The 27,510-nt window shown below is 46.6% G+C and overlaps 1 long non-coding RNA gene across 3 annotated transcripts; it reads right to left on the bottom strand.

Moving 5' to 3' along the window:
- Positions 1 to 1,898: 1,898 nt before the first annotated feature.
- On the bottom strand, positions 1,899 to 17,387 carry LOC140620061 (uncharacterized). 3 transcript variants are annotated; one of them, XR_012019793.1, is made up of 4 exons: positions 16,977 to 17,387; positions 16,777 to 16,884; positions 16,021 to 16,070; positions 1,899 to 2,915 (listed from the first exon to the last, which is right to left on the bottom strand). It is a non-coding gene; the product is annotated as an uncharacterized lncRNA (long non-coding RNA). The 3 variants fall into 3 exon arrangements; XR_012019792.1 differs by having other exon boundaries at positions 16,777 to 16,910; positions 17,199 to 17,387; XR_012019794.1 differs by lacking the exon at positions 1,899 to 2,915 and adding an exon at positions 13,833 to 15,756 and having other exon boundaries at positions 15,894 to 16,070; positions 16,777 to 16,910; positions 17,199 to 17,387.
- Between the last annotated feature and the right edge of the window lie 10,123 nt (positions 17,388 to 27,510).

The following is a 27,510-nucleotide window of genomic DNA, read 5'->3' as shown; positions in this document are numbered from 1 at the left end:
CCCGCCCCTTCTCTGTTCCACCTTCTGTTTGTCCCAGTGCCCCCCTACTTTGCCTCCATCCAGGCTCTGCCCTGGACTGCCAATGGCTACTCTGATCGCAGACTGGAGGTAAAAGCTCTCTGTGATTCCTAAAAGACATGAACTTCTTCTGACCACTACAACCAAGACTGTGATGGCCTTAGAGTCCCATCACCCTCCCTCACCAGGCCAGGACATGGAGGACACGGCTCCTCCCCTGATTACCAACAGTTCAGCCTAACGCCCGCATAAGGAATAGTTCTAAGCTCTATGAGCACTTGCTGGAGGCCGGGCGATCACATTCCGTTCCATTCTCCTCACCTGGGTCGGCTCACTGACAACTCACAGTAACCCAATGTGGTAGGAACTATTTATTGTTAACTCTACAGATGAGGAAACTGAGGCTTCGAGAAGTTGAATATCTTGGCCGCAGTCATAGCTGGTGAGCGTGGGGCCAAAATTTGACTCCAGGCAACCTAATGGCAAAAACATCCAAAACTTGGCAGTGGACAAAAAGGTGGCTGGCTGCCTTGTCAGTGTCATCCTGAACATGGTACAGACCCGCTCCACAATTATCCTGTCCTCCGGGGGTTTACTAGTGACTCACTCTTTACCACCGATTAGGGTCTACTACAACTTTGTGCGGGTAGATGTTAACTTGTACAAAGCTGAGAGTGACCTAAACCATCCCTGACCCGCAGCAACGCAAGAGAGCTTCTCTCCAGTTGGAAAAGTTAACTCCAAAGGGGACAGCTCTAGCATCCCCTGGGAGACTAGCCCGTTTCCAACTACTGCAGCAGTCGATTCTAGCATCCTCTTTCAGTGACTATAAATCCTTCCATCTCAGCTGTAATCCTTTGAAGCAGGTTTACCACCCTGCTAGTTCCCTCATTAATGAGTTGATCAAATCTGTGACATATGTTCATTCTATACTTATATGAGAGTTGTGTTTATAATACACTGAAATTTTTACCTGGCACACCAAAGCCCCCAGGTTTACCCACTACACTAGAATGAATGAATGAACATTAAATCAGAAGATACATGTTCAACCTAAAAAAACTAAAAAACGAATGATAAAATAATTTAAAAAAACGGTTTAAGAGAAAAGAAGATATATGGTGATTATGTTTAGTAAGGGGGTACAAACCGCAATCAGAGCCTACTAGTCCCTGAAAGAGCAATGAGTAAACTGCTACAAAAGAGTATTGTTGGGGATCCCTGGGTGGCCCAGCGGTTTAGCGCCTGCCTTTGGCCCAGGGCGCGATCCTGGAGTCCCGGGATCAAGTCCCACGTCGGGCTCCCTGCATGGAGCCTGCTTCTCCCTCCTCCTGTGTCTGCCTCTCTCTCTCTCTCTCTCTCTGTGCCTATCATAAATAAATAAATATTTTTTTAAAAAGTATTGTTGTACAAAGGAGTATTGCCGGCCTACTGTTCTCCATGTGCTAATTCCCCACAAAAACTGACTCTAGCCAGGACAGAGGCTGCTCGAGAATCCTGGCTGTTGGTTGCTTTGGGAACTTGGTGAAAGTGAGACAGACCTTTGGGACGAAGATTGGACCTTACCAAAGAGCCAGCCACTCCCAGGAGACTGATCTATGTGTCTCTTAAAGGGTGTGACCTCCTGGGGATTCTGCGAAGGGCAACAGATCCGTTGTACCAATAGCCCGGTTCAGCGCACACCAAGTACCCCAACTCAAGTCCACTAAGAGAAATTCATAAATGAAATAACTACGACACGGCGCATCATTGGAATGCATTGTCACTTGCAATATAGAAGCTGCTTAGTAAATATTTAACAAGTCAAAAACTTGCCCCCGATGCAGAGAAATCACTTCTGCGAAAAATAAAACCAAGCTGAACCAATTCCATTGAACATCTTTCAAAGCTATTAAAGTTATTTTCTTTATTTGGGGAAGGATTATGACACACATACTTAGTTCCAAGTCACTGCTAATAACTTGCTAATGGTGTCAATGGAGTTCTTAATTATACAAGAAAGACCATGAATGACCTATTTTTCAAGTGTTCAAAAATGGAAACATACATTAAAAACCCATTGCATTTTTCTGTGTTTCTTTTCTGGGGTCGTCATGAGCATTTACAGTTTCTATTTGTGAAAGGATTCCACGAGCACACCATTGGGTAAGGGCACCCCGAGGCAGTTTTAAGGGTCCGCGTGATCCAATATCGATAGGCTTCCCGAAATGAGGCACGAATGAGGAACATACTGACTTTTTCGAGGCATTCTTCTGAGTAGTGGGGATACAGCAGTAAACAAAACGCACGACGTGTCTTGCCATCTTGGAGTTCAGGTGCTACTAGGGAAAAACAAGACATGGAAAAATAAAACAGCAATGCACACAGTAAGATAGAGGGTGATGCATGCTGTGGAGAAGGAGCGGGGAAGAGGGAATCCCAGGCGGGGATTGGGAAGGAGCTTGGGATTGCAAATAGGATGGTCGAGGATGGCCTCACCAAGTACAGGCTTTAAGGACATGAGAGAGTCAGTGATAAGGTATCTGGGGAGAGCACATTCTAGGAAAAGAGCAAGGACGGCAGGCACCCAGAGGCAGCAGTGCAGCTGGTGTGTGTGCGGGGATAGTGAGAAAGTCCCTGGAGCCAATGGTATGAGTGAGGGAAAAGTTGTGAGGACTGGGATAGAGGGGGCGAGTAGACGGGGTTCAGTTTGGGGTAGAGGGCTGATCTGACCCCTGGGGGTCTTCCCAGGATCACCGGGCCGTGGATCCACAGGTTGAGAGGGGTCGGGGCAAAACACGAAGATGAGTTCCATCCCTGTGGCTGGAAACCGCTCTTCCCAACCTCCATCACCTCCAAAGGTCAGGCCACTTGAAAACGTGTCTGTCACCTTGTAGTGACCAGTTTTAATCCCTGCTCTGTGAGAACATCAAAAAGGAGAGACGGGAAAATGAAGCTGGACATGAGAGTTCTAGTTTCCCAGGAAACAAGGAAAAAATAAAATTGCAATCTGCATTTTTTGACAGAGAAATCGAGTGGACTCAAGTCTCCTTAGGAAGAAAAAAAGCTAATGTTAGTGAGTTAAAAATAACAATGCAATACAGAGTGTGCTGGAATAATTAGCCTTGGAAAGGGGTTGCCCCACTGATCTCATTACATTTCCTCAGATGACTTTCCCAAGCTGTGGCAGGTGAGTAATAGGAAGCTGCTGGATGGCCAGGCACAATGGTCTGGTTTTAAAAACCTGTAATTTAATATTGAAATAAACGGCAGAGCCCCAAAACGTCAAGACCAATCAGATGATAGTTAAAGAAAGCGACATGCGCCCGTGTCCTGTAAATGGCTCTCTGGGGTGCAGCATCACGCCAGCCTTCGCCGTGAGTCACCACTGTGAGCCACGGCATCCGTGGACACCTGCCGGACGCATACGGGGGCAGTTTCCTACACGTTTAAATTGTACGACACTGTTCAGTTGTTTGTTTGTTTCCTCCACCGTTCACTTGGGATGCGGAAGGTTTGTAGAGCTGATTTCTGAACCGCACTGGGGAAGCCGAGGCCTTGCTGGGAAGGCGGACGCTTTGCTGCAGGTCAGCGCTTTTCTCACCCTGCCTGCTGACTTGCATGAACAAAACAGAAACCAATTCAAAATCTTCAGATGCCTCAAGAGCAGTTTTAATTTGGTTTTAGAGTTGTGGGCTGGCTTTCTCCCTCGCTTGTTAGCGTCAGATAAGCCAAATTTAAAACATTGCCAAGTAATGGAAAGTTACTTGAATCCTCTCTTATGACTGTTGCCTGTTTATACAACCATTAGGATCATTTTATGGCTGCCCACAAACTTTTTAAATGGAATGTCCCATGGCTCATTTTTTTTTTTTGTCCCGTGGCTCATTTTGAGCTATTTTTCTCATCCCCTTCATTGACCTCTACCCCTTTCTCTCATTCTATTGGAAGCTTGAACCCCAGTTCTGTAAATACATTAAAAATAAAAACCAATCCCCTTTGGAATGAGGTCATATTATGGAATTTATTCTCAGATTGCAGAGTAAACAATTCTTGTTTACTCTGATTATGGATAGAATTCATGTGTGGCCAAGCTTTAACTTCCTGGCATTCCTAGTGGCTCCCAGTGAGGAGCACTCAAGTTGTACTATTCCTTCCTCATCACAGCTGATTCGAGCTTTGGTCCTGCCTGTGCCTCAGGATAAACCATCCTCCCATCTCTTAACAGGTGGGCTGAACCCACCCATTTAGTGGCCACGAGCAGTCACCAAATAGGATACTCCTCTCTGCCCATAATACCATCTGACCCAACATCTCAACCTCAACTGACACTTCAGTGCTACCCAAGAATCTTTCTAGTGTGTCCTTTCATTAATTCAATTTATTTTACTGAGCATCTACTATGTACAAAGCCTTGGTCCACACACGAGAGACTCAATGTTTACCGACAGCTCCATCTTCTGTTCCTCCTACGGCTATTCCTAACCTACACTGTTCCCCTGGAGCCTCCAGCCCCAACACCTCTCTCATTCCTATTGGCAGTGATGTACACAATTTTAGAGAAGGATTCCTTTAGCTTTCCCTGACATCCTGACATCTATATGCACATCAGCCCCTTATCTAGCTTTCCTTCCTTCTTCCCACCTCAGTAGAAAAAGTATAACATGGTTCCATCCATTTCTATTTCCTTAGGGGTCTTCACCAGCTTTCCCCTCTCTCTTATCTTTATTCTCATCCTTGCTGGTGGTTCTTTGTCTCTCTGTAGCCACTTCTAGAAAGAGGAATCTCCACATTCTATTGCCACTTTGTCATCTCAGCAGCATTAACATAATTGGTTACCAAATATGACTCTATGCCCTAGGTTCCTCCATATATGAGCAAAGCCCTACTGGATATATCACCACATGGATGCCCCAAGATACCTTAAACCTCGTATGCCTGGAACTGAACCCATCAACTAGGCCACACTACAAGAGTTTGGGTCTCACTTCCACCACTTCCTGCCCAAGTGACTCTGGGCAAGTTATTGAACCATTTTGTCCTTCAGTTTACTTGAAAACTGTAAAAAGTCTGAGACGTTACCTACTAACTTGCAAATAAGCAAGTTTGTCTGCCATAGTTTCACAGACCTTGGTAGAAGATATGAAACCCTTGGGTCAGAGATGAAGGAGAGCTCGTTACTGACAACAGTCACAGTAGCCAGGGTATCAGCATATATTGCTCTGGTTCCTGGAATCCCATTCCCCACAGGGAGATGCAAAAAGGGCCAGATTATATCTGCACATGCAGTGTCGTTACAGGAAAGCAGCTCTGAGTTTAGGGAAACTGCTTTCTGCTCCAAAGGGAGACGGTGTATCTCCCAAGGTTGTTTGCTTATATGTTCAATAAAATGAAAAATGTTATAATAGCTGACCCACCAGTTGTCATGGATATTAAATGTGTTTTAAAAATACTAAAGCCAAAAAAATAAATAAATAAAAAATAAAAATAAAAATACTAAAGCTCTTAGTATTTAGTATCTCTTAGGCACAGAATAAGCACTAATATTGTTTCATGGCCCTATTCTCCAATAGGTAAGTGGGTGAGGGTGTATCATTCACCTCTGTAAGCCCGTACCAAGCAGTGTGCCTCATGCAGTAGTTTCAGGATGTCTGCTAATATTGGTTGTCAAATATCTGAAGGTCTTGCAATATCACATGTACTATTTTACATTTCAGGATAGACGAAATACTACGATGGTGGAAATCTTAAATACTGACTCATCTTAGGCTTAACAAGTAAATCATGGTGTTAATGCTAATTGTGGAAGCTGTCAAGTTAACCTGAGTTGTGTAGAAAAATATCACCTAATATGCTTCTCTTTAGAATGGATTTAATAATGTCTAAAGGCTTGTTTTATGTTCCATGGAAAGCATTGTTATTCCTTTAAATAAGTAGTAGGTTAACAGGGGCAACTTTAGACCAAAAAAAAAAAAATCCTTTGCCCTTATAATTAGTTTGACCTACAGCGCAGTAAATCTCCAATAAGTCCGAACACCCAAAGTTCAGTGGCTATTGTATTTTAACATGAAGCTTATCTAGTAAATAAGGATTTACTGAGTATATTCCCTGTGCGGCGCCCTACCCTGCGTGGTCGGAATAGCCTATGCAGAGGAGAGAGCCAACACTCTTCTGATCCTGGAGGACTCACATTCAGGAGGGAAGGAAAGCACCAAAAACTCAAATGCGGAAGTGTTGAAAGAGTTGAGGAGATCCCAATACATAGCATTCTAAACCAATTAAGAAATAAGATTAAAAAAATAAAAATTAATTAATTAATTAATTAATTAAAAAATAAATAAGATAAAAGAGAGAGACCTGGGTGGCTCAGTGGCTGAGTATCTGCCTTCAGCTCAGGTCGTGATCCCGGGGTCCCAGGACCGAGTCCCCATCAGGCTCCCCGTGGGGAACCTGCTTCTCCCTCTGCCTGTGTCTCTGCCTCTCTCTGTGTCTCTCATGAATAAATAAATAAAATCTTTAAAATAAAAAAAAAGGAAAGAAATATAAAAGAATCTGCATGTGGAGACCAAAATATCACCTTTAGTACAGACCCAGCTGACACAGAGCGCCTGGCATCAGATATAGGAGCCAAGTGAGCTTTCCACGCACAGTGGCCCTGGAGACGTATCCGTGGAAGACAGGAGTGCAGACTCACCACGGCAGCACCCCCCACACCACAGGCCCCACAGCTTCTACGGGACTGAGAATGATTAGGGACCCGCTGCCGTGAGGCAGACGTCAACAGAGAAGACAGTAGGAGGTCTCTGCTGCCTGCCCAGTTGCTCCTTGGACTCACTTCTCAGCCCACTTCCCATTTGTAGGGTGGAGAAAGGAGTGAAGCCAAAGGCCAAGAGTGTTGGGGATAATGCCCTCCACTGAACATCAGAAGAGCAGAGAAAAATGTTCCCCTTAACAACGAAGCAGATGCTTTCGGGAAAAGTCAAAGTGTGGAGAACATCACATCAGGCGTATCAGAAAGGGTAGGAGGGGAAGGACCTTCCCCGTCCGGGATGTTCGATGAAGGCCTCTCCAAGGAGTGGCAGTTGAGTCGACCTCAGCCCACTGGGAGGACAATCTAAGCAAGGCTCTGAGATGGGAATAAATTGGGTGGGATCAGGGACCGAAGGAAGACCAGGGAGGGGCACCTGGGTGGTTCAGTCTGTTGAACACCTGACTCTTGGTTTCAGCTCAGGTCATGATCTCAGGGTCCTGGGATTGAGCCCCACATCGAGCTCTGAACACAGCTCAGAGTCAGCTTGAGATTCTCTCTCTCCCCCTCTGTGCCTCCACCTGGTCACATTAGGAAAGAAAAAGGAAAGGGACAGGGAAAGAGAGGAGAGTGGAGGAGAGAGGAGAGGAGAGGAGAAGGGAGGAGAGGAGAGGAGAGGGGAGGGGAGGGGAGGGGAGGGGAGGGGAGGGGAGGGGAGGGGAGGGAAGACCAGGGAGACTAGGGCAGTGAGGTCAGCTCAATAATGAATAATGCCCCCCAACGCAGATGCCCATATCCTAATCCCTAGGACCTGTGAACACATCACCCTAATGACAAAAGGGACTTTGCAGGTGTGATTAATCGAAGACTCTTGAAATGGGGAGAGTGTCCTGAACGATCCAGCAGGGCCCACTGTAACCACAGGAGTTCCTCTAAGAGGGAGGCAGGAGTGTCAGAGAGACAGAGAATAAGATGCTCCACTGCCCACTTTGGAGATGGAATCACGAGCCAAGGAATACAGTGGCCTCTGAGAGCTGGAAGAGACACAGACGTGGATTCTTACTTGGAGCTTCCAGCAAGAACACAGTCCTGCCAACACCTTGACTTCAGGGCCTCTGACCTCCAAAACCGTAGGAGAATAGATGTGGTGTTCAGGCCACTAAAGCTCGTGGTCAGTTGCTCCAGCAGCGATAGGAAACTAATAGGAAACAAGAGGGGGTGAGGAGGTGAGGCCCAAGAGTGTGGTAAGGGCCCAATTCTGTGGGCCCCTGTAGGTCTTAGCAGAGCTTGGGTTTTATTCTGGTTGCTATGGGAAGCCATGGGAGTGATAATAGAGGAGCGATAATTTCTAGCTTCTGTTCCCGTTGCTATGTAGACAAAGAGTGAAGGCCTGGAGACTAGCTGAGAGGCTATTGCTATAGTCTAGGGGTCTTGAACCAGGGCTGCAACATTGGGGACACGAAAGGTGATCAGATTTAGGATCTATTTTTAGAGGCAAAGATGAGAATACTGGTGGGTTGACTGAATCGTTAGGGGAAAAAAAGGCAAATCAAGCTGGCCTGCCTCCCTGCATGTGCATCTGCCTTAACTCATTCAAGCTCTGATGCCCACTTCGGGTCACTGACCCCTCCTCCCACAAGGTCACCGACCTGCTCGACCCCACCTAATGGCTATTGTTCTGCTTCTGAAAATGCTAAATATTGTTTCAAAGCTGTTTTTAAAAATATCCCGTGAAAAGGTAGGTGTCCCTTTTAAGAAGAGCTATTTATAAACGTTGTAGCTGAGAGGGGACCGCTCTCCAACAACGAGTGGAATGTTCTCCTCTTAAAATTTAGCAACCTGCGAGAAGCTGGAGATGCAAGAATGGCTGAGAACAGAAATGTGTCCCTCTTTTTAGATAAAGTGGAAATTGAGTTCTCGTTGCTCAGGGAAACAAGCTTTTGTCGTCGTCCTAGCGAGCATGAGCTTCATTGTCTAATGTCTCTTTTTCTGCCTTGAAGAGATGTAGGGGAATCAGGGGCCCAGCAACCTTCAAGGCAATAAGGAAGCTAGAAGGATGAACTGAGGCTTACCTTTCAGAACCTGGGTAATGTCACCTACAGATGAGAGCCCAGGGGACTGGAGGGAGCAGAGGAGCCCCAAACTGGCCTGAATCCCAGAACCTTTCTCAGGAGGCCCCGACTCCAGGATAAGCCTTCAGAGTGAATAATGAAGATAAAGACTGGCTATGTCACCAGGGTTACTTTTGGGGAGGAGGGATGCCCCTCCAAGGGGATATTGCATTTCATTTTATTTATTTTTGCGTTTCATTTTATTTAAATTCAATTAATTAACATATAGTATATTATTAGTTTCAGGGTTACTTTAAATCAGAACTCACAGATACTAAAGACTGGATCCAACTTTTAGGAAAGTTACCAAATTGTACATAGGCACCTTCTTTTTTATGTTAGATACACGATGTGTGAACACGGTATCAGTAAACATTTCTGCCTTCAGCCATGATGGACTAGGTTATACTCAACCAACTATCTCGCCAAGAACCACTAGAAAAGTGGGATAGAATTCACCGTGAATCTGTTTGAAGGCATTCAAAAGCTAGCAAAAGGGTCAGGAATTGAGAGCCACAATCCTTAGTTTATGTTCCTTCCAGAAGCAGCTGCCAAGAGAATCATTTGAGTCTAAGGAAGTGATTAGAGGAAACATTAGTAGGGTAGTGGGGAACCGAGACAAGGAAGTGAAGGCAGCCCCAGAATGAGCAGTTGTCACGCAGTGATTATCTAAAGCTCGAGTCCATAAGGGAAATGTGGAATACCTTACGTCTCCGAGCTCCCTCCCAAACAGCGAGACAGCTGGAGTATAGACACTCCAACTATACTTTATTAGACCTTCATGACCCCATAATACCAAAAATCGACAATGATATTACAAGAAAGAAAAATTGTAGACCGATCTCTCTTGTGAACATAGCTACCAAAATCCAAAACAAAATATTATCACCCAAATCTAACTATAAGAGGATAATATATCACATCCAAGTTGAGTTTATTCCAAGCAGATAAGACTGGTTTCCATAAGAAAATCAATCAGTGTAATTTATCCCACGAACAGAATAAAGGAGAAGATATGACCATTCATTAAAAATGTTATTTAATATTCAGTTTGGATATTAATTAACCATATTTTTATTTTTTAAAGGAGCAAAGAGCAAACAATACATGTTAATTTCCACTCAGCTAATTATGTGGCTCATTTTAAATCTTATAATTAGGTGAAAGTGTCCAGGGTAGAAGAGAGACTTACAGTAATTATAAGATCAAGCTTTAAGGGGCCTTGGGACATCTGGGGGGCTCAGTGATTGGGCACCTGCCTTTGGCCCAGGGCGTGACCCCGGGTCCGAGGATCAAGTCCCGCGTCGGGCTCCCTGTATGGAGTCTGCTGTTCCCTCTGCCTGTGTCTCTGCCTCTCTCTGTGTCTCTCATGAATAAATAAATAAAATCTTTAAAGGGCCTGGAGGAACCTCTTGAATGGGCATATCTATACCAAAAGTAACAACGACGGTCATAAAAGAAAATGCATTTATCTCATAAACCAGTGAGGCAAAACCAATTCTTCAAAAAATGGCAGGTTGGAAAAGATTGAGAGGAGGCAAGACTCAGGCCAAATGTAGGTATACTTTTGATGTAGGTTAGAGCAGTGCCATGTGAACGTCCAGTCAGGGGCTAGAACCCTAAGGGCCAGCGTAGAAGCACGAATCAGAGGATAAGCCATCACATCAGCCCAGAGAAGGAGAGATGCTACCTTAGCAACAGTCCAAGTGAAGCCTTAGAGGCTAATGTAGGTAGAGGCAGGAGAGTGGAAAGTGAGTTACTGTGCCAGGAGAGCCAACCACATCGGTAGGAATTCAACAGCAATGAAGTGAGGCTAGGAAAACACCAAATCTAGCTGGTAGCCTGCAGGTAAAGGCCCGTTCAGGCAGCTGAGCCTGCAGGGAGAGGTCCCAGAGGCAGACCCTGGCGTTGGAAAGATCCAGCACTATTCACACGGTTGATGAGGTTTATGGAGCATCTGCCACGGTGCAAGCACATTCCTTTCTCTCAACAAGGACAGCATCTGGCAGAGAGAGGCAGGCAAAGGAAAACAACAAAGGCGACACACTAAGGTACATGCAAAACTAGAGCAACTCAAAAAAAAATTAAAAAAAAAAAACTAGAACAACTCAAAATGTATTTCATGAACATGAAGAGGCACCCACGTCTATACAGAGCTGCACTCCCCCATATGTTAGCCATTAACCACATGTGGCTACTTAAATTTAAATTAATTAAAATTAACTAAAATTGAAAATTCAGTTCCTTAGTCACACTAGCCACATTTCAAATGCTCAAAAGCCACATGTGGCCAATGGCTACCATATGAGACAATGTAAATATAGAATACTGCCACGGTGGCAGAAATTCTTCTGGACAGCACTAAATCCTAAAGAATTCAGAGAAGGTTTTTTGATGTCTAAGTTAAGTCTTTAAAAATGTATAGAAGTCAGGTAGGCAAAAAAAAAAAAATGCACAGAGCAAAAAGTAAGAAATCAATCTGTGGCTAAAATTAACAACACCTGTTGGTGAGGATGCTGAGAAAGGAAAATCCTTTTGCACTGCTGGTGGGAACGCAGGCTGGTGCAGCCACTCTGGGAAACAGTGTGGAGGTTCCTCAAAAAGTTCAAAATAGAGCTACCCCACGACCCAGCAATTGCACTACTGGGGATTTACCCAAAGGGTACAAAAATTAAGGATGCAGATTCAAAGGAATGCGTGCACCCTGAGGTTCGTAGCAGCATTATCAACAGTAGCCAAACTATGGAGAGAGCCCAAGTGTCCATCACCTGATGAATGGATAAAAAAGATATGGGATAGATGTATAGATAGATAGATAGATATCGATATTGATATAGATGATATAGATATAGATATGTTCCATGATACGGGCTATTCCTCAGCCATCCTAAAGAATGAAATCTTGCCATTTGTCATGTCATGAATGGAGCTAGAGTGTATTAACACCAGGCAAAATAAGTCTGTCAAAGACGAATACCATATAATCTCGCTTATGTGAAATGTAAGAAAGAACAGACGAGCATATGGGAAGGGGGAAAAGAAAAAAAAAAGGAGAGAGGAAACAAACCAGAAGAGATTCCTAAGGATAGAGAACAAACTGAAGGTTGATGAAGGGGGCGGGGGGGGGGGGGGCTAGCTGGGTGATGGATACTGAGGAGGGCACTTGTGCCGAGCACTGGGTGTGGTGTGCAAGTGATGAATCACTGAATTCTACTCCAGAAACTAGTATTGCACTGTATGTTCAGTAACTAAACTGTAAGTTTAAAAAATAAAAAGGAAATGAAATGAAATGAATCTGGAAATAGGCAGGAGCAGATCATTTAGCCCCAAACGCCGCATAAATGAGCTTAGATTTTACCCCACTTGTAGGATGGCTCCAAGTCTCCTTAGTTCAACTCAGTCAGACATGCAGAGACAATGTGGGCTTTGGAACTACGGCTAAGGCAGCCTCACGAGCAGGTAAGAGGGTGCAGGCACGGGCTCCGGAGGGGGCCCTCGTCCCTCGGGTCACTGCCTGTGCTAAAGGGAAGGGTGTGCTGGAGCCAGCCCGTAGGGGCTGCCAGGAACCGAGCAGACACCCCTTCGTCACTCTGTGTTCAGTAAGAGCATGTAGATAAGTTGCAATCAGTCCTCGCAGACGTATTTATAGCTCAGAAATCAGCAAATACTATGAATTGGACTTTTTTTTACCAGCTGGTCACTGCTTCCTATTCCTGCAAGTAGGCTGGTCCCTAGGCTGGCCCCTCCTTCCATGAGGGCCATGTGAGACTGCTCCCTGGCACCTGAGGTTGGGGGAGGCCCTGGAGAGGGGTGGGCCCCCCCCCCAGTCTACCCAGGATCCAGGCCCTGGAGGGCAGAGCCTGGAGGTGAGGGTGTGTTGCTGGGGCCACCCAGAAAGTAGACGGGGCGGCCGTGAGGGCCTCTGTGCGAATCGTCGAGACCCCAGCGGCCGAGGCAGAGACCCTCTCATCTATGCGCCCAGGACAGGCCGGTTGGTCGGTCCTCACCTACCTGGTGTGGCCGGCCTCGTTCCTCGCTCTCGCCCTGCGTCCCAGGCGCTGGTCCGACGCAGGCGGCCGGCTAACACCTGGAGATGCCCCGACTTTCCGCCGCACCTTCCAAGTGATTCTCCACTGGACTCGGGGGCCCCTTGCCTTTGCAATGGTGGGCCCGGGGCCACCCCCCAGCTCTCAGCTCAGTGCACGGTGTGAAGGTGGGGGCCGCCGCGGGAGACATGGGGAGGCCTTACACCAGCCCCATGGCTTCCGGGGCACAGATCTGTCGGTAGTTCTTTCCAACTTGGCCTGTTTTTCCTTTAGATGTCAGTTTTGTGGTAGTAATTCACGCCTTAAGGGTGTCTAACATTCTCTTTAGCCCAAAACATGTCCTAGTGTCCTTTCAACTGGCATACACTTGGGTATATTCCCATGTGAGAGGTTTAAGATTTATGGAATTTTGGATTTATTGGACTTAAAGATTTATAAGGTTCAAAGTGATCCATGATCCCAAGATCCATCTGAGGAATTTTGTCCATGCTAAATCCCACAGAATATAGAGAACTCCGAAGAAAAGAAGGTCACCCCTGGACCACCGAGGACGAGGCCTTGCAAACAGTGGCAAAGGTACAAGTTACAAACTCTCTGAGTCTACTTGGACACCCCCCACCCCCACCCCAAACCCTTTTAATGGGGCCATGAGTCCGCTCTGGGGAGGGGGTTCCAGCTGAGGAGAAAGCTCACGTCGGAGCAAGAGGCTACAACACCGTGTGGCTTTCTCCAACAATTCCCAACCCAACGTCTATAGAAAGAGAGGAGACCAATGAGCTTAGGGTTTGAATTCTACGGGTAAACGATGGAGGGGGTCAGTGGGCAGAGGAATGGGCAGAGCAGTTCAGGTGAAGATGCACGGCATGGCCAGGAAGGGGGGGGGGGGACTGGAAAGGGTTGAAAGGCTGAGAGAGGGTGACCAGGGTCAGAAAAGAGCAGAAGACGTAGAGAAGGAGGCCAAGCAGGAGGGAGGCCACGGGAAAGAAAAAACAACAGATGTTTGGGGTAAAAGGGTAGAAAATTAAGGCTAAATGTGGGAGCTGTTTCCAGCGACAAACAATGGAAGATGTGACCCAGATGTAAAGACGCCTGTAAAGCGGGCAGCTTTAGAGAACTAGAAGTGAAAAGTCCGGGGAAGTTCAGGAGCAAGGCCAAATTTGGGACAGGAAAGCTACAGGACCTCAAATATCCCGGGTTGTGGTGGGCTTTGCCTTTAGCACGATGACTAAGCTCCATTTGGGTCTTTAGCGAGGAAGGCCGGTGAGCTCCCGCTTACCAGTGGGTCTCTCTGGGGCGGAGAGGGGCGTCCATCTGGATACCTGAGTCTCAAAGGAAAATGTCCTTTTACATGACAAGAGGGACCTGGCAACCAAGGACCGGCAGAGGGGAGTCGGGAGGAAGCCAGTCGTCCTCCCGCCCCTTCTCCAGCAGCGGTCCTCGGGCAGGAGACGAGGTGGGGGGGGGGGGGGGACTGCAGAAGTGGCATCCGTGGGCCTTGAGCCAGTTTCATGAGGACCAGGACTCGGAAAAGCAAGTCTGGAAATATGGGAGATGTTGAGGAATTTGCGCACAAGGCCCGAACACGATGAAGAGCGTGCCGGGAAGGAGGATGGATGCGGACGACCCAGAGCTGAGTAGCTACAGAACAAGGAGGGAGGACAGAGACTGAGAAATCACGAGAGGAGGTGCGCAGCACGGGAGGAGGTGGGTTGACTGTTATGGTGATAAAGGACCACCGAGAAGGGAGGCCCGGCTGCAAGGGACGGGCAGGGCTGGGGGCCGCACAGAGCAACTGAGGCACTTGCCTGGAGCACACAATTTTAGGGGGTGCCCAAAACCCTCATTATCCAAAAATAAAATTGTATTGCAAATTTTCAAAAATCAAAATGAATGTCAAAAAATCCACGGTGAGCAAAATAGCAACATTTTTAAATGAAGACAGGCTCGGGATCCCTGGGTGGCGCAGCGGTTTAACGCCTGCCTTTGGCCCAGGGCGTGACCCTGGAGACCCGGGATCGAGTCCCACGTCGGGCTCCCTGCATGGAGCCTACTTCTCCCTCTGCCTGAGTCTGTGCCTCTCTCTCTCTCTGTGACTATCATAAATAAATAAAAATTCAAAAAAAAGTGAAGACAGGCTCTGTGTGGTGCAGTAATGACTGTCATTTCCAGGCAGCCCACTGTTCCCAGGCCCTGCCTGTCGAGCCCACCACTGGGCGGGTTCATGAAGGTTGACACCGGGATGCAGTGGCAGGCGACACTTTGAGTACCGCGGGGCTTTACATAGAGTCAGGGGCGCTGGGGGCGCTGGGGCCTGACAGGTGCTGTGGGTGGGGAGGGGCCATGGGTTCATTTCATTTATTCAGCATCGAAACCCACGAAACGTGCTACTATGACCTAGATGAGGACAAGAGTCGCAGGGTATCCAGTAATTTAGGGAGACGGTACGGGGAGTCCCCCCCAGGCTCCAGTGGTGTCCGATGGCCACTGCGTTTCTCCTTCACCTGCCCCTCGCCACCCTGTCCCCTGGACTCTAAGCCACTCAAAGGCAGGGGCTGTGTTCCCCTCACTGTTGTCCCTTGAGGTTTAACCCTTGCCTGCCGTATGCTGGACACCCACCAAATAAGTCCGTCTTTCACGTTGCTCAGGCCAAAACCTTGGAATCGTCCTTTGTTCTGCTCTCCCTATCACATCCCATCTAACATCAGCAAATCCCACCTTTAAACATACGCAGGATCTGACCACTTCCTGCCGCGTCCGCCATCCCCATCCTGATCTGAGCCACCGTCCACGCTCCTGAATTGTTGCAACAGCCTCTACCAGCCTCTGCAGTTTCAGACCTTGTCCTCCCATTGATCTTGTAAAAACGTAAAGCAGATGGTTTGTCAGCTACTGAGAACGCTCCAATAGCTCCCTACCGTTCTCAAAGTAAAAGCCCAGCACCCTGGAGGGGCCTCCGGATCCTATAACCGGGGTATCCTCTCCACCACACACCTCAGCTCCAGCCATAGTGACCTCGGTGTTTCTTAAATGTGCCTTGTGTGCTCCTGCCTCAGGACCTTTGCACAGGTCCCTTTGCCTGGCATCTCTAGCCTCAAATGTCTTGGTGGGTGAGACACACCCTCCAGGTAACGGGGTCCACCTGGGAGCACTGCAGGGGAAGCAGGCCGCCTAAAAAAAAAAAAAAAAAGTTGGGTTGGCTTAGAATCATATAATCATAGAATGTTAAAGGAGAAAGACCTTATAAGTGAAGGCATCTTAATCTTTATGTGTCCCGGAGCCCTCGACGAGTCCGATGAAGCATGGAACCTCTCCTGAGACTAATGCTTTCAAACGTATAATCTAAACAAGCACAATCACGGGGAAACCGATTACATCAAATACAGCCATCAAGATGTTTTTAACACTTGGTGACGCTTGAGCAGCCTCATCCCCTGGGCAAAGGCCGAGGCGCCACAGACCCATAAAAGACGGGTCCCGGGTGGCTCCGCCGGGACAGTGTTGGGCTCTTTCTATTTCTTTGTAAAGTTGTTATTTATTTACTCAAGAGAGACACAGGCAGAGGGAGAAGCAGGCTCCCTGCGGGGACCCGACCTGGGAGCCCCAGGGTCCCGCGAGCCACCAGGCACCCCAGCCCTGGGCCCTTGATATCAGCTGGGGTCATGATCTCCGGGGTGGGACTGAGCCCCACATCCAGCTCCCCACCGAGCAGTCTACTGGCCTCCCTCCCTCCCTCACTCATGTGCACGCTCTCTCTCTCTCCAAAATAAATAAATCTTTAAAAGAAAAAAAAAAAAGAACGCCTTTGGATTCTCACGGCTTTTTTGCGTCTGGGAAGACACAGGAACACCCAGGTTGGGCAGGGGGGGCCACTCACCACCGTCACCCAAGGCGCACGCCCGCCGGAGGAGCCCCCCATCCTCTCTTGCTCTGCAGGCCTCTGCGTCAGCGCAGGCAAGTGAGACGTGAGCCAGACTTGGAAATCCTCAGGGTGTTAAGGGGAAACTTCGGCTGAATTCACAGAAGAAAAAGACAAACCCAACTAAGCCTCAAAAAGGTTCCCAACACTGTAATTACCTGCGAAGGAGGAGAGCGGTAAATCCGGGAAGTGTGTCTACTTCAGGCCGTGGGCTACATGAAGGAGGCGGAGGGGATCCCCAGGATTCAGGCAGTGGGCTTGGGGCGCCCCAGCAGCACTGGCTGGGAAGGGGACGGAGCCCCCTTCACACCCCGCTCTTTCTTCCACCTGCGGCACTCCTCTCCCTCACACCTCCCTTCTGTTCTCCACCCCAGGACCACCTAATAATGTGTGGGACGCAGAGCAGAGTGAAGACGGGAGATCCCTTGTTCAGAGGTCACCAAAAATCGTCAAGATGGCCAAAGCAGAACAGCAAGCGGGGCCAGGGCCGCTGTGTGGGTCCGCATCCCTGCAGCAGGCCCTGCCTGCCCGCCTCCCCTGCGCCCCGTTTCCAGGCATCCGACTCTCTCTTCCAGATGACATCCCCCCGCCCCCCGCCCCCCGCTCCCTCCCCCATGCAGACATTCGGATTCCAGAACCCAGGATGATCAGAGCTACGGAAAACCCTGAGGCCAGCCACTCTGCTCTCCACGCTTGTGAAAGGGGGATCACGGGGGCACACGGATGGCTCCTTGTCTTCCTGCCCACCGGCCCGCAGCCCCCCCACATGGAATCACCACCTGTTCCCTCCTCAATTCCACAACTTTGCTAATTAAACCCATCCGAGGAGGGGTTCCTTCGGTCTCCCACTCCACCTGACTGCAGAAAACACTAAGGGAAAAGAAGACAAAGCCCAGAGACAGAAATAGTCTTAAATAAGCCAACTGCGATATTGAATCTGCTTCCCCATAAGGTAGGGCCAGGAGTTGCACAGCCCAGGGGACACCGCCTTGTAGAAATGGAGGGAGAACGGTGGTAAGAAAAAAAACATGCAGATTTTAGCTCTTGCGAAATTTTGCTTGCTAAACCGGTATTTGCCAGACACCGTTGCGGATATTAAGATACAACAGTAAGTAAGGCGAAGTTCCTGATCTTAAGGGCCCCTTGAGGAAGTTAGAGTATAAAGTATAACAAAAAAAAGCATTTTTAAAAAAAAAAAAGGCAGGCTATTAAATTGTGTATACCTGTAACCTTAATTGTGTCTCTAAAAATAGTGCAATGAAATTTACCTAAGTCAGCCCTAAAAAGTGGCTTCGCTGGCTCATGAAATAGCAGGTCATTTTATGGTTCTTATCTTTTAATGTAATTTTCATTCTTTATTACACTTGTAATACATACATACATTTGTGAGACCAAAAAAATTTTTGTTTTAAACTGTTTATTTTCATCACTAACAAGCTGTGTTTTCTGATTTTTTTGACACACCTTTATTTATTATTTATGTAATCCACAGACATTATTATTTTCAGGTGTACACCCTAGTGACTCAACCGCTGTACGCATTGCAAAATGATCACCCCAGTGAGCCTCGTTGCAATCCACCCCCATGCAAAGCTAAGACAATATTATTGACTCTACATTACCTCCCTGTGACTTATTTTAAAACTGAAAGTTTGTATTTCTTGATTCCCTTCACCCATTTTGCCCACCGCCCCCCAAACCTCCCGTTTCTGGCAACCACCATTCTATTTCCTGTATTGACGAGCCTGGGTTTTGTTCTACTTGTTTTGTTTTTTTAGGCTCCACATATAAGTGAAATTGTAGGCTAGTGAGACCAAATAGTGTTTATACCTTTTGACAATGTATAGAATTTTTATGAAAATTCCCTATTCCTATTCCCTAAAGAAATGACCTTAACTATGAATAAATTTGAGGATTACAGTGTTATCATAGTGAAGAATGGACAGCATTTTGCTCAACATCCTTCCTAGATGCTGCTACTGGGATTTAGAGATCGCACCACCAGGTGGCACTCGGGAATCCCCGACTGGTGAGTCCGGCTCCGCGCCGACCCCAGCCCAGGGCTGTGGGACTGGCCACCGGGAATCTTCCTCACGCTCAATTCACCATGTTACCCCTCCCCGGCCCCGCCAAAACACATCCCGCTTTTAGAAATAAATGATTTTTAAAAGTAAATGAACAAAGGTGAATGCACACCGTAGCAAAACACGTGAGACAACCCCAATGCCCATCGGAAGAGCGTTGAGGGCAAACATTTGGTATTTAAGGTGAGGCTCTACATCGACATGGAAGATGTCCGTTATATGTTACTTTATGTGGAAAGAAAGAGCACTAATATGAACGATAATTTGTTATAAAAGCACATCCGGAGTCAGGTGGTCTGGGGTCAAGTCCCTATTAGCTGTGGGATCTTGAGCAAGCGTCTTAACCTCTCTGGGCTTCGTGCATAAGGTGGCCTCACTGAGTTTCTGTCAGGTGTTACGGGGAAAGCCCTGAGAACAGGGCCCGGCATATATTAAGCTCCTAGCGGGTGTCGGCAACCCTTACCACGTACAGTTGACCCCACTGCCTCTACGTGTCCCTTATGTCCATAGCGGACACTTGCACTTGCCAGAGGCCAAGGATCAGAGTGTTACAAGGCTCTGATATCTGGGTGGTGAGATCACAGCTGGTACTTTCGGTAAAGCGCTTAATAGTTTGAGGAGACAATTCTGTTGGCGGCCCTATAGGCCCCAATGTAAGAGATCTCTAGTGAGAGCCTCCCTAACCGTATTTCTAAGACAAACTGAAAGATTTTTAGAATTTCTTATGAAGGAACAAGTAAATCATTGTTTTAAAATAGATTCTACACTGTAACCCTAATAATTTCCCTTGTTCCCTCTTCTCGATTCCATCGCTCCCCTTGCCAGAGCTGCTCCGGGCAGCGTGTGTGTGCCCCATAGGCCAGCGGGTCCCCCGTGGGCCCCAGCCACCCCAGCCCGGCCCCACTCCTTGCACTGCCCCAAAGCCCTCCCCAAAGTCCTCCCGGCTCCGAAGGCCCCCGCGAGGCTCCCCGGCCCAGCATCTCTCCCCCTTCCCACCCCACTTCCCTCCAGCTCCTTCTGGACCAAGGAACAGCCTCTTCAAGCCCCTTCCTCTTAATTTTTCATCAGCCTGTGTCCTTGTCGCAGGGACCCCCACTCCTCCCCCCACTCCTTACGTCTTTTCTTTGCAACCTTGCTGATTCCTTCGAAACCCACAATTTAAATGTCAAAACCCTGATGTAGAGCAGAGCATTTTGTTTGGAGAATTAGCAGCAAATTGTGCATTTACGACCGCAACCCCAGGACCAAGGCAACTGCACCCCGCCCGCTCTCAACACAAAACCTGACCCGGTTACTGAGCTCCTGGCCCGTAGCTGCAGCCCGCGCCCCAACACCGGGGCCCAGTAAGCGCCCCAGGAGCAGCCTCAGCACTTGGGCCTCGGAGGCAGAGACTCGCAGCTGCAGCAGAAGCCCCACAGCAGACCCCTCTGCCCGTGCAAAGGCCCGAGTTCTGCCCGCAGGCTGCGGCACCCACGGCGGCTTCCTCGTTAGAGCCATTGGAAGCAACTACTGCTACACTTCTTTTCTTTAAAAAAAATATTTATTTATTCATTCATTCATGAAAGACACAGAGAGAGGCAGAGACCCAGGCAGAGGGAGAAGCAGGCTCCGTGCGGGGAGCCTGACGTGGGACTCGATCCCAGGACCCCGGGGTCATGCCCTGGGCTAGAGGCAGATGCTCCACTGCTGAGCCACCTGGGTGTCCCATAATTTTTTTCTAAGTGAAGTAAGAAGCAGCTACAAAATTTAATTAATAAAAATGTATATTGCAGCTAAGATAATGGAACAATTTCGTAAGGAGAAAATACAATAATAACTTCTGATTGTACTCTAATCAGCCTTAGTGATTAAGGTTGGTTTATAAAATAACTTAAAAATAAGCTTTATAGGGGCACCTGGGTGGCTCAGTGGTTGAGCATCTGCCTTTGGCTCAGGGCGTGACCCTGGGGTCCCGGGACCGAGTCCCACATCGGGCTCCCTGCATGGAGCCTGCTTCTCCCTCTGCCTGTGTCTCTGCCTCTCTCTCTCTCTCTCTCTCTCTCTCTCTATGAATAAATAAAATAACATCTTTAAAAAAAATCTGTATTTCCTGTACCTATCTGCTCATTTCTAAAAATCTGTTAAAAGCTCCAGAATATATGGTTAAGTGAAGAAAACAAGATCTGGGAATGTTGTAGACTATGCTACAGCTTATATGAAAACAGAGGACACAAATATATTTGCTTCTATTTAATAAATATGTATGTTTTTTAAACAACAGAAGGACCACCACAAAGTAAGAATAGTAATATCTACCTGGGGAAGTGGGGGAAGAAATAAGGTAGAGAAGAAACAGACAGTAACTAGACTTCCTAAGATGGGTCTTATTTGGTAGATTTAACTTCAAGATCATGTGAATGTTTAAATAATTCATAAGGAAAAGCAATACTCAAAATTTAAAAAATGAAAGGAAACAAATGAGTGTAAATGTGTATCCAGTTGGTGGCAAAACCACCAAAGAGAAACCATTCTAAGTGACTTAAAAACAGTAATTTCAGTGGCGTCCTCTGTGAGATACAGCCTACAGATGTGAGAGGCTATTGAAAAAAAAAAAAAAAACTAATAAGGAAGTCTTGGAAATTTTGAGTTTATGCTGTTCATATCTGAGATTATCACTTGGGATAAAACAAATGAGTAACAATGTGATGTTCCAATTCCCTCATTCCCAATGTTACTGAGAAATGGGATTCTTGGTATGGAAAGAAGGAAGAAAATACAAAATCTGAGATTTGTTTCAAATGAATATGGGGGAGAGGTGTAAGAAATAAGATGAAAACAGAATGACCATAAAGTGATCATTGTTGAAGCTGGGAAATGAGTACAGGGGGGCAAGGGGGTCATTGGCTTTCCTCTCTACATTTATACATGTTTGAAATTTTCTTTAATAAAAAGTTTTTGAAATCTATATTGCCCACTAATAAACAGCTGCAATGTATTGAACACTTAATATGAATTTTTTTATTTGACCCAGACAACAAATGTGTGGGGTAGGCACTATTACTATCATGTCCATTTTAGAGATAAAGAAACTGAGGCAGAGAGGCTAATGAAGGTATTGAAGATTCCACAGCTGAGACAAAAAGATTCAAATTCACCATATTAACCACCATCCTGTAAGTAGGTTTTCTGGAGACTTCATAATGGTGCTGAGTTCCGGGTCTAGATTTTCACCGAAAACAGAAGCTGTCCTTGGGGACAGTTGGTATCTGGATTTCAGTCATTTAAAAACTGTTAAATCTCCAAAATACATAACAAAAGTCATTAGGGATAAGAGCAGCTAGTCTAAGCCATGTCAAGGAAAAAGTGGATCTCGACTTCTATTCATAATAAAAGGCCATTTAAACCAGCACATTGCTCTGCCTTTGGCTCAGGGCGTGACCCTGGGGTCCTGGGATCGAGTCCCTGCATGGAGCCTGCTTCTCCCTCTGCCTGGGTCTCTGTCTCTCTTGCTGTGTCTCTCATGAATAAATAAAATCTTTAAAAAATAAATAAAAATTAAAAAATAAGTAAACCAACACATTATCCCCCAAAAGTATTTACTGAGCTTCCAAGGAATGAAAAAGCAAGCGTGATACTTAGACACAGGCAAGAAGACAACTGGTCCTTATGGGGGTACGAATTCGAATATAAAAATCTGAACAATGGCGAGCAGTCTGCTTCTTAGATCCCCCGACTGTGAAGTCAGGTCCGTTTCCAGGAGCGAGCAGAGCTGCGGCCACCTGCGGGGCCACCTGGTGGCTTTGCTGGCCCTTAGGGGACCTGGGCGACCAGGAGGAGAGCTGAAGAGGAGCGGCACCACCTCCAACCATCCACAGCTGCAAAGAGATTAAATGTCTCCGTGAGACCGTAAAGGGGACTTTTCAGCAACAGAATGAGTCAGACTTAGAATGACTTATTACCAAGTTTTTAAAAATTCGCCTGGAGAGCATCCCGGGTCTAATTTAAGGGCAGCGTTACGTGCCCCCGGACGCAACCAGGACAGCCATCCTTACCGCTCCGCTGGTATCTGAGAACCCAGACGTGACGGCTCCGACGTGGATATACAGCTTTGAGGGTGAAAACCGTTATCTCCTCTAAACATTCTGTTCTGGGAGGAAATCGCTTTTTATACAGCAAGAGGCCAGCCTAATGCTTTCCTCTTTTCTCAGAAACAATGATCCAGTATTTACAAGGATCCTTCAGACACCAGAGATAAAATACGTGATCATAAAAAAAGGAGAATTTTAAATCTTACTAGATTCATGGGGGAAGTGAGTGTGGAATGGATTTTCAATAGCCCTTTCCCCATCTTGAAAGATATACAACCAGAGTTGTCTTATCACAATGGTATTTCAAGCCTGTCACATGGTAATAAACGGTTAAAAGAGAGAGAGAGAGAGGGAGTACAGAAAATTCAGAATCAATTGCTGTTTAATGCAAATGCTCTGGTAAAAAATGAAAACCTTAGGGGGGGCGAAAAAAACCCACATAGATTCTCTTCTAATACCTAAAGGGGTTTTAAAAAAAGAGAACAATAAAATTTGAAAAAAATATGTAGTAATATAAATGTAGGTAAATTAGGAAATCTGAAATTATTGTCCTAGATTTTCTGTTTTAATCATTTTCTTCCACTAAAGAGAACGTGTCAATACCTTGTACACGGTCTGAGGAACAAGAGCTGTTGAAACGCCCAAAGGAGAAAAGCAACCTCACAGAGGCAGAGAAGGGCTTGGAGGTTGTCAGAGGTGGGCGGTGGAGATGGGCAAAATGGGCGAAGAAGGTCAAAAGGTACAAATTTCCGGGTATAAAATACGTCAGTCATGGGGATGTGATAATACACAGCGGAGTGACTGCAGTTCATGATACTGGCTGGCAGGTGTGGAAGTTTCTAAGAGACCAAACCTTGAAAGTTCTCATCACAAGAGAAAGAATTGTAAGGGCGTCGTGTCGGATGTTAACTTACCGTGGTGATCAAAAAAAATAAAAAATAAAAAATAAATAAATAAATAAAAACTTACCGTGGTGATCATGTTGCAACACGCACAAACACAGAATCGCTGTGTTGTCACCTGGGACTAATACCACGTCACGGCAATCATATCTCATGAAAGAAAAGATGAAAAATGCGTTCAAGTGACACAGCGTTGGGCATAGTCCGCGTGTATAAGCACGTGGGGCATCAATAAACAGGAAGTGACAGAGGGACTTAAAGCCCCAGATCTTTCCTCTCTGACCACCCAAAGAGAACCCTGGGACACACGAAGGCTACTGAAAAGGGCGGACAGTCAACCTCCAAGAGCTAAAGCTGGCCCCCCGTACCAACCGGCCTGGACAACAGATGCTATTAGGGTGCCTTTCCCCCCGTAGAGGTGCACGTTTACCCCACGGCTTGATGGTGTGCACCCTGAGCCTTTCTTTATTAACATGATCCATCATAATAAAAGACTTTTCCCCTCAGAAGATCCAGGAAGCTCCAAAGGGTTATTTGCCATAGTTACAGCAAATTGCCACCTCACTACAAATGTATGTGCTCAGATTTTTATTACCTTTTCCCCGCATTCCATTGTTGATTGTGTATGTGTGCTTCACCAACAGAAAAGATTCTATTTTATTTCCGCGTCTCTATGTGACAGAAGTAGCCACACAGAAAAGGGACTTAAGAAAATAATGGGGAAATGTACATTATATCCTTTTTTGAGGTCCTCAGACCCTCACTGCAGCTTGACCCCCCTTTCGAGAGCCCCAGGGGTCGGTCCTTCTATCGTGCCTGGCAAACAACACAAGATGAACGTCCAAGGGTTTTCCCCGCCGTCATTTCCTCAATACCTTTTAATATCTGCCATGCACCTGACCCGTAGCCTTTCTAAGGTGGCTCTCTTCCATCCAGGGGTGTGCTGGTAAATGTTTGACAACCAGTTATCAGGGCAGGAAAGCAGGGAGGGAGACCTGCTGTGTAGCACTTGCCAATTTCTGTGGTGTAAATACTCTCCGTGCAGCTGATTCCAAGCTGCCGATGCAACCCCGCTGAGCTCGGGATTGAGGAGAGATGCACATAATCGGCTCTCACGACCAACTCCAGCTCACCTCTGGTTTACGTCTCATCAATAGGCCAGTCGTCAGCATGATCTTGGAGTTGGACAGAGCTGGAATGTCTCCTAACTCTAGCGCTGGGTGACTTTGGGCAGCATATTTAACCTCTCTAAGCTTCCATTCTTTATCCATAAGCTGGAAGTAATAACAGTAGCTACTTCCTGGTTCTTGAGTGTTGGAAAGAAGATAATGCGTATAAAGTGCTCATCATAGTGACTAGCACATAGGTAGGGCTCGTATATCATAGATAGCATATTAGCCCCTGGGGCTCCTGGGCGGCTCAGTCAGTTACGCATCAGACTTTTGATTTTGGCCTAGGTCATGATCTCAGGGTCATGAGGTCAGTCTCACATCAGGCTCTGCGCTGGACGTGGAGCCTGCTTGCCACTCTCCCTCTCTCCCCCTGCCTCTCTGTTGCACACTCACGCCCACTCTCTCTTTCTTCCTAAAAAAAGAAAAAGATAGAAAGAAATATTAGCCACTATCATCATCACCATCATCTTTGTTAATCACTTCAGGGGTCACCATTCAGTGCTTTGGTAGATGATCAGCCACCGCCTTTCCCACCTGCACAGCCTGCCGCAGGCAACCTTACCTTACCTGGCTTATTGTACGCTTACCTGCCCAAGCATTACATACGACAATCCTGGTATATCTTTGTTATTCAACTTCAGACTAGCGGGAGATAGATTTGGAATATTTGCCATTGAGAAGGAACAGAACTAATTTTCTTCTGTAACAGGAAAAGAGAAAAGGAACCTGCATTTGTTGAGTATTTACTTTGACTCATGTGGCATATTGTGTTGGGCGTTTTGTCTGTTACCTCTTTTGATCCTCGCAATAACCTGGACGCATTAAATATTAGTCTCAGTTCAATGGATAAGAAAACTAAAGCTCAAAGAGATTAAGGAACTTGCCCGAGGCCATATAGCTCGCGGTACAAGGCCAGGGTTGTTTGCACTCACCGAGATGTTAACCTCGGCAAGCAGGCCCAGGTGGTAAGACGACCGGCTAAGGCACTGGCTGCCACAACTAACCAGGAACGGATGCATTGGATAACCACGATCAAACTTAGCCTGCTGTAATGGAAACCCAATTACGGTGTCTAACAGAAAGATTCTTTTTTGCTCGTGTATCAAGAAATCCAGAAGGAGGCCGATCAGACAGGGCACCACACCTGAGGAAGTTCTCAAGGTCCCAGCTTCCTTCAGCCTTCGGCTCCTCAGTCTTCAGCACGTGACTTTCTTCTTGACAGGCATACGAGGGCCACCCCACCTCCAGGTGTTGCATCTATGTTCCAGAGAGATAGAAGTAAGAAGACGCTTATCTTCTAAGTGTGCTCCTTTCTGATAAGAGAAATAATCATTGTCCCAGAACCATCATCCTGTGGACTTTTGCTTACATTTCATTCTGGATTCTCTGGATCGTTTGCAACTAGGGGTCGCCGGAACTAGGTCATCAGGCCATCCCTCGTTGCAAAGAATCCACAGAATTATGACTTTTCAACTGGGAGCAGTAATGCTCTAACGCCACTGAGTTTCCACAATGAAGGAGAAAGGAGAGACTTGAACACGAAAAAAGCCAGCAGAGGTCCTCCAGGGATCCTCAGAGCGGCCCATAGTTTTTTCAGGATTGCAAGAAGAACACAGAAATAGCATAGAATCTTCAAGTGGAAAGAACTTCGAGATCATTGATCTAGTCTGATTTCCTGCCTAACGAAGGAACCCCTTCTACAGATTCTCTAACAAATGGTCATCCAGCTTCTGTGAAAACAAACAACGTATGCAGCGTCCGGATGCTTAACTGTAACATGTGCAAAAACTAGGCTAAGCGTCCTAGCAATAAATTGCCTAGAGAACTGTGGTCGAGAGCCAGAAAAGAAAAATAGAAGAAACAATGCACAGTCCAACCAGACAATGAAGGGGAGTTCTACAGTCCAGGGGAGGCAGTGCAATGTTCAGCGAGTCCCAATCATGCAATAAAAAGATTCCCACCCAGTCAAAGTGTGTTCCAGGGACTTCTGGGGGCGTCTCAGACACTTTCAAGGGGCTCCATTAGGTCAACCTATTTTCACAATACTACTAACAAATTATTGGCCTTTTTCCTCTCTCATTCTGTTACTAGTATACTGTAAAATTTGCCAGGAAGAGATTTGCAAAATTGTAAAATAATGGCACTTTAATTTTTTTTTAAATTCCTTTGGCATTAGAAAAAATAGGGTTTTTCTCCCATAAAATCATATTATTTATGTTAAAATGGAATGGGTTTAATGGAATGGGTTTAAAGGAATCAATGAAAATATTTTTTTAGATTTCTCAGATTTAACTTCTATTACAGTAAATATCAGTAGTTATAACCACATAAGCAAAAGCTTTCTGCAGTTCTCCATAATTTCTAGACGTATTAAAGGATTCTGACACCAAAACGTTTGAGAACCACTGCTCTAATTCATAATCCAATTGCAGACGGGGGGGGGGGGGGGGTTGAGGACCAGTAACCC

Source organism: Canis lupus, chromosome 28, assembly GCF_048164855.1.
Source record: "Canis lupus baileyi chromosome 28, mCanLup2.hap1, whole genome shotgun sequence".
NCBI classification, from domain to species: Eukaryota; Metazoa; Chordata; class Mammalia; order Carnivora; family Canidae; genus Canis; species Canis lupus.
Note: the sequence above shows the minus strand (reverse complement) of the source record. Positions and strands in the feature narration are given on the sequence as shown.